Raw genomic sequence first — 7,018 nt, 5'->3', positions numbered from 1 at the left:
ATCTAAATATCTTAAATGCAACATCACGTAAATTAGGAAGTTACAATAACACTAAATTAGGGAAAAATTGAAACTGAATTTGGCAAAATCTTACAAAGTCACGAGCATTGCGCTGTCGACATGTAATTATCTCTCCCCGATTAATTTCTCTTTTTTTACGGGAATACGGAGCCAGCGGGGGCACATACGACTTCGACAATGGCGAACAGATGGTTAAAAATATAACTTTTAGGGAGCTCAGTTGAAATTTTTTATTGATCGAAAGCATTCAAGTAAAGATTGAATGAAACCGAGCAAATCAGCCAATAATAAACAAGGGTGGTTGTAACGGTTGCAATGATCGGAGGCTAGAGTGAAGTTGATTGTCGCCTAAAACGAAAGTATTGAAGTCGTTGGCGATGGAGATTGTAGGCAGATAATCTGATGGGTGGTCACCGGCTCAGAGATGATTTTAGAAGCGGTGATGGAGATAGCAGGCGAATCCGATGGGTGGTCACCTGCACGGAGATGATTTTGGGAGCTAGAGAGAAGGGAAGTTTGAATTGTGATAATGTAGATAATAAGTGATGATTAAAATGATGATTAGGGAGTTCTAAAACTGTTCATTGACTAAATAACTTGTTAATTCAAAACCCTAACCGTCAATTTTAAAGCTACCAATGAGGGGTGCGCTGAGAGGTGAGAGTTTGAATTAATGCCGGTGAAGAAGTCATAAATATTATGGCGTCTTAAGGAGAGAGAATGTATGGAGGTGAAAGGTTGCCTATATGTATTATAATGTAATAATATAGATAACAAAATTTTTATAGAATGTTATATCTAACCATTACTTATGTTTTATTAAAGAATTATGTTTATGTATATATACTTTGTAATACATACAGATTCAGGTATTGTCATGAATAATACCAATTATAAAGAGAAACGCAAAGACAGGAGAATCATTTTGGATTCTAAAAGAGAGAAGTCTATCTCGAATCAATCAAGCCACTGACTAAGTAGTCGTTCTCTGATTTTAAATAAAACTCAAGTTTCCAATGGTAATCTACTTATGTTAATATGTTATTTTTAATTAATATGTCGCCAGTTTAATTTTACTGGTATATCAAATTACAATAATATTTCAATGGATGCAATTTCGAAAGGTATATTATAAGCATTACTCATTATAATTTTAAATATTTTTTGTACAAATTACTTGAATCATGGTGATCAGAGTGTTGAATGTGAAGTATGTCATGCGAAATTATGGCCAAGTGAAGCAAAATACTCTCAAAAAATGAGTGGTCTAACATGTTACTTGTGTTGCCATTACAAGAAAGTTGAGCTTCCAGATTATAAAGAAGTGCCTCAAGGTTATCAAAATATTTTTAATGGTGTTGATCATGATAGCAAGTTATTCATGAAGAACATACGACGTTACAACACTATGTTTTCTTTTACTTCTAAGGGTGGAAAAAATTGACAAATCTATTAATAGAGGTAATGCTCCTCCAATATTTAGGTTGAGTGGACAAAATTATCATCCTATGGGAAGTTTTCTTCCAGTAAGACGTTCAAAACCAAAGTTTTCTCAACTATAAATATATATATATATATATATATATATATATGTGTGTGTGTGTGTGTGTGATACCGAAAACGAAGTTTCCAACAGAAGAGGTGTTTTCAGGTACGATTTACTCTTACTGTGTTCTAAACAATATTCTCGAATTCTGTTAATAGTTATACTTAATAGCTTTTTTCAATGTTTCAACTAATGCGTCCACATCCTCTGATGATAATGATGATATTGAACTTATCAACTATTTGAAGATCATGTTATATTCGAACAACGTATAGATTCAAACTTATCGTATGGTGAGAGACTGTTTTAAAGATAATCCTCCGGCAGAAGTAAGGTTACGCCTTATTGAATATAGTAGGACATATAACTTACCTACATCTTCTGAAGTGGCTGCTTTGATTGTTGGAGACATTGATGACTGTCTTGAAAAGAGAGATATCATTGTTAATACTCAAGAAGGAACATTAAAATGCATAAGTGAACTACATCCTTCATATATGCCACTTCAATATCCTATTTTTTTCCCATATGGTGATAACGGTTACAGGGTTGACATCTATCATAGAGCTGTTACTCAGACTAACAAAAACAAAAGACAGCGATTGACAATGAGGGAATTCTTTGCATATAGAATTCAAGACTAAACAAATAATTTCTCATTGATTAAAAATGGAGGAAGGCTCTATCAACAACTTTTAGTTTATGCATATACGTCAATCGAAAGCGAGAGGTTGTTTTATATACGATGCCAACAAAAAAAATCTTAGATGTGAGTCATATGAAAAGTTAGTTAACCTCACAACTCTGGAAATTTGATATATCTACCATTGGACAACGTGTAATTTTGCAATCTTCATTTACGCATGGTGCACGCTACATGAGGGAGAACTACTTAGATTCTATGGCACTATGTAAGTGGTTTGGGTATCCGGATTTTTTTATTAACATGACTTGCAATCCAAAATGGCCAGAAGTTAAAAAAAATTTTAACCACAAAAATCTGAAAGCCGAAGACAGACCTGATATATTATGTAGACTGTTTAAAATCAAACTTGAGTCATTTTTCAAACTTAAAGGAGGGTTCATTGTTTGGGTAAGTTAAAGAAGATATGCTAATATGTTTATTCAATATATATTTGATTTAATGAATAACTTTTAGAAATACACATGGAAATAACAATGTTTCTAATGATTTAGATTTTTAATGTAGTTGTTTACACGATTGAGTTTCAAAAGCATGTATTGCCTCAAGCTCACATTTGTGTCTTCATGCACCATGATTACAAGATTAATAATGCTGACAAGATAGATTCGTTTAATTCTATGGAGCTTCCTAATAAGCAAGAAGATCCAGAGTTGTATGACCTTGTAAGCGAGATTATGATTCATGGGCCATGTGGTGCTGAAAACATGAGTTGTTCATGCATGATCAATAAAAAGTGTTCAAAAAACTTCCCAAAAAAATTTCTGAGCACACTTCTGTTGATTTGAATGGATACCCTATATACAGAAGGCGTGAAAATGGAGTTTTTGTTAAAAAGTATGATTTTAACCTAGATAACAGAAGCGTTGTGCCATACAACCCAAAACTTTTAAAAAGATATCAGGCACACATAAATGTTGAGTGGTACAATCAATCAGGGTCGATAAAATATTTGTTTAAATATATCAACAAAGGTCCAAATAGAGCTACTGTTTTATTAGAGCAAAGAGGTGACATAGAAGATGTTCTTGAACAACCAGCTGATGAAATCAAAGAATATTATGATTGTCGATATATGTATGCTTGTGAAGCTTCATGGCGTATATTTTCATACGAGGTCCATTATAGAACACCATCTGTTGTTAGACTTCCATTTCATCTTCCCAGGCAACAACAAATTGTTTATGGTGAAGATCAAGATATTGACGATGTCCTCGACAAAGCATTTATTTCTTCATCAATGTTCACATATTGGATGACCACATACGGTATGTATCCAGAAGCTCAAAAGCTCTCTTATGTCTGAAAAAGGACTTTTAGCATCTTTAATGAATTGTTAGGTAACGCCATTATTTGTGGGGTCACCTCATTTGATATGAACGTAAAATGTGTTTTGTTTTTGCAAAGACAACATCTATTGTCAAGTGACAATGTTAAGCTAAATTTAATGTAGTTTAAATTATTATGATGAAAATCTAAAAGTAGTTTAAATTATCTAAGAATCCAATTTGGAATTGACGTCATGTAATCATGCACAAGTACGAATCCAGAAGCTCGAAAGCTCTCTTATGTTGAATTTCCTTCCCACTTCGTTTGGAAAGCTCAAGAAAAGAAATGGAAACGAAGAGAAAAAGGTTGTTCAATTGGTAGAATTCATTATGTTTCACCTGTAGCTGGCGAAGGATACTATCTACGAATTCTATTAAATAAAGTCAAAGGTCCAAAAAATTTGAGGATATTCGCAAAGTTAATGGTAAGAGACCTTTAGAGACGCATGTTATGAGCTTGGTCTTTTAAACAATGACAATGAGTATATCGAATGCATTGTGGAAGCACTCAATGCCGGTACCGGGTTTTTCTTAAGAAATTTATTTTGCACAATGCTAATGTGTGGAAGTCTATCGAGACCTAAAATTTTTTGGAGAAAACATGGAATTATTTGGCAGAAGATATTATTCACAAACAACAACAGCTTTTGGATTGTCCAGGTATTATTTTTTAACAATAATATTAATATATAAATGTCTAGATGTTTTTTTTTGGATTATATGTTAATCTTTGCAAAGAATGAATGTGGTTATTATGTTATTAAAATGCAGGACTATCAGTTAGTAAGGACCAAATTAAGAATTTGACTTTGCTTGAGATTGAGAAAATTCTACTTCGTAACAATTCCTCATTAAAAAGATTTAATACGATGTCGTTTCCCGATCTTGAATCTGTAGACTCTCCAAATAATCGACTTATTATAGAAAAGACGTTTTATGTTCGTGAAAGTTTACAACATGAGTTTGATACTCTTGTTTTCTCACTTACAGATGAACAACACGGTGTCTATAATGAAATAAATAAAGCCGTTGAGAAAAGGAAAAGGTGGTGTTTTTTTTCGTTTATGGATACGAAGGAACCGGTAAAACATTTCTATGGGAGACTTTAGCATCATCCGTCAGATCTAAAGACCTTATTGTCTTAAATGTTGCTTCTAGTGGCATTGCTTCGTTTTTAGTGACTGGTTGAACAGCTCATTCCCGGTTTAAAATTCCAATCAATCTAACTGAGGATTTTATTGTTCTTTTGATACTCAAAGCAAAGTTGCAGAATTAAATAAAAAAACCAGTTTGATTATTTGGGACGAAGCGCCAATGATTCACAAGTATGCATTTGAAGCTATGGATCGAAATTTTAAGGGCATTTTAAAAAGTGATAGCCTATTTGGTGGTAAGGTTGTCGTATTTGGATGAGACTATAGACAAATGCTTCCGATTATTACTAATGGAAGAAGACACCAAATAGTGAATGTGTCTCTAAGTTCGTCCTACATCTGGAAATATTGCAAAGTGCTTAAACTTACAAAAAAACATGGTTAACCTGTCACACCCCAACCTACGACGGAAATGTCGGGGCCAGAGCTGATTGCCACAACTCGCAAGGTACTATCAAGCAATTATAAAGCGACAATATCTAATTAATTTATTTATTATCAAACAACATTTAAATACAACAAAAATAGAGAAAAATTCAAATACAAAACCAACTAATCTTGTATATGTTTATTATCCTAAAGTCATCTCTACGTGAGCTTTAGTTCGATAAGCAATCTAAATCTATAACCTGCAAATGCGTACAAAATATATATATGTCAACAACACATGTTGAGTGAGTAGATTCACCAGTTTTGACACAAACAAAATGATAATATATAATGATATAAATAACAGAGTAAAAATAAGCAAAACTGTTATCTGTGAGTATAAACAATGAAATTGTTAAGCAAGTAATGAGTGTCGGTGAAACAATTGCCAATGCGATCGGGCTCCGGCCACTACGACGGTCGTATGATAATACTGTAATGAGATTATGTTGGACCTCTCCTAATGCGATTCCAGTAAGCAAGTAAGCAAATAGCAAGTAACAAACAGTCATTCAATTGATACACAACACAAAGATCACAGTTTGCGTTTGAGAAATAATAAGATAAATAATTTGATAAATGGTACGCAAGTGTCCATAAAACATTTGAAAACAAGTAAAATAGGGGAGTGATTACTCACCTACTCAGATGAACGAGATAAGTGACGATGAGAGAGAGATGAACCCTTCGGGATACACCGACAAGGATTCCTAGTTAAATAATATTAATATGAATTAATTATAAACAATATAACATAATTTAATAAATTAAGATTTCGAGGTGATTTGAGTTATGTTGTGATTAGAATGGTCATTTCTTGATCGATTGAACTCTACTGTTACTGTTATTAATAGTCTTATTAATTATAAATTCCCAAATATTTACCCACGATATAAAATTAAATATTTAAATAATTTAGATAATTAAGATATAGGATATTCTTATAATAACAGTAATATCCAAATAAATAAAATAATTATAACAATGAGTAGATAATTAAATTTATTATGTTGTAGGATAAAAATAAATACGTTGTTTAAATCTTTTAAGTAAATATTTTCAGATGTTTAGTATATATATAATATATACATATAAAATATATATAAGTAAGTTTATAAAGATGCTCAACGACAAGTAAACACCAATAATGATGCTGGGTTTTAAATAGGTTAGAGTCTATTAGTAATATATAATTACAATACTTACATAAATATATAGATATACATTATTATATATATATACACACACGAAAACTTAGCGAAAGTAATTGATAAAACGTAACTTGGTAACGTTGGTTTAACAAAAATAATGTTTGTTTTGTATTTACTAATAATTATAATAGTTATAAATCATTTCACAATTAAAATAATAAATAAATTAAATAATAACAAAAATTGACCAAAATCCGGCCACTGCCGGATTCGAACCCGGGCAGTTGGCCGGCATAGACTAACAACGCACAGCACCACTCACTACTCTGCACGTTCAGATGGTAACCAAACACAAACATATATTTAGATACAGTATCCCGATTTTCCCCCAAATCATATGAACCCTAGATTTCGAAATTGATAAATCGGCTGCACATTAGGTTAATTAATGTTAGGGTTTATGCTCATTTATTAAAAACGACCTTAATGTTATCAATTACCTTAAACAATGCTTCGAAGTTGGTTAATTCGATGATGGCAGGGACGGCTTGAACAGGTCAAGAACACCAAATCAAACGAGGAGGATAAAATAACTAAATGTGGGGAAACGATAGGCGATGGGTTAAGGATACAAACTGCAACTTTAGTTGCATTAATATAAACGTTACATTGTCAATTGATTTATG

The sequence above is a fragment of the Bidens hawaiensis genome, unplaced genomic scaffold, assembly GCF_021521415.1.
Source record: "Bidens hawaiensis isolate Kalapana, Puna unplaced genomic scaffold, B.hawaiensis_p1.1 tig00034158_1, whole genome shotgun sequence".
NCBI lineage: Eukaryota > Viridiplantae > Streptophyta > Magnoliopsida > Asterales > Asteraceae > Bidens > Bidens hawaiensis.
This window is presented reverse-complemented; position numbering follows the sequence as displayed.